Raw genomic sequence first — 461 nt, forward strand, 5'->3', positions numbered from 1 at the left:
CGTCGGCTTGACAAAGGTGGAGCAGTAGGAGAAAAAATAATAATAATAATTAGAAACAGGAAGTGAAAAAAGACAATGATTATGCAAAAAAAGGAAATGGAAATTTTAAAAAGTAAGCAATAATGCAATAGATAAACGAAAGTGAAGAAAAAAAAAATGGAAATGAAAATGAGCAAAAAGGAAAAGAAATCGAAAAAAGGAAAATACGAAAAGAAAAGAAAATGAAGAAAGAAAATAAAGGAAGACAGAAGAAAGAAGAAAGGATGCTAAAGTCTTTTAGCAGATGTGAAAATGGTCAGAGAGCGAGCTCATAGTACATTTCATTTACGTAAAGAGGTTAGGGAGAGGCTTTACATTTTGCACTTTTTTTTGCGGGGGGGGGGGGGGAGTCGACTTGTTGGGAGAATTACGTAGTATTGTTTTGTGGCAAACTTTCTAGTGCGTCATAGGAGGGTATGTAA

Source organism: Penaeus monodon, chromosome 33, assembly GCF_015228065.2.
Source record: "Penaeus monodon isolate SGIC_2016 chromosome 33, NSTDA_Pmon_1, whole genome shotgun sequence".
Lineage (NCBI taxonomy): Eukaryota > Metazoa > Arthropoda > Malacostraca > Decapoda > Penaeidae > Penaeus > Penaeus monodon.